Source organism: Trachymyrmex cornetzi, unplaced genomic scaffold, assembly GCF_001594075.2.
Source record: "Trachymyrmex cornetzi isolate Tcor2-1 unplaced genomic scaffold, Tcor1.1 scaffold978, whole genome shotgun sequence".
NCBI classification, from domain to species: Eukaryota; Metazoa; Arthropoda; class Insecta; order Hymenoptera; family Formicidae; genus Trachymyrmex; species Trachymyrmex cornetzi.
Genome location: NW_017300331.1, coordinates 31,739 through 32,239, shown reverse-complemented (window position 1 = coordinate 32,239; position 501 = coordinate 31,739).

Sequence of the window (501 nt, the reverse complement as noted above, 5' to 3'; positions counted from 1 at the left end):
GGAGGCGAACGTAAAAGATATACCGGGTGTACACGAAATCCTGTTTTTACATAATAAATGTTAATATATCAAAAAACGCCACCGTCATAACCGACTAGGACGCATGAGGAGCGGAATACTCGGAGGCGAGCGTAGAAGATATACCGGGTGTGTATGAAATCCCGTTTTTGTATATCGAATTTTGAGATATCAAAAATCGCAACCGTTACACACGCGTAGTGCATAAAAGGAGCGGAACTACCGAATATCAACATGCGCAACATACCGGGTGTCCCCGAAATCCTGTTACGGCGTAGTAAAGTTGAAGATATCGGAGAACGCGTCCGTTACGACCAATAGGGCCAAAAGAAACAATATGTCAGCGGGATACGAACCCGAGAATTATACCGGGTGTACGTTAAGTCTCGTTGTGACATTGAAGAGACTGATTATTGCTAATGTAGATAATGTAGATCAGGGCTCGGCACGAAATGCACATTTCGGCCGATTTTCGAGTCGGCT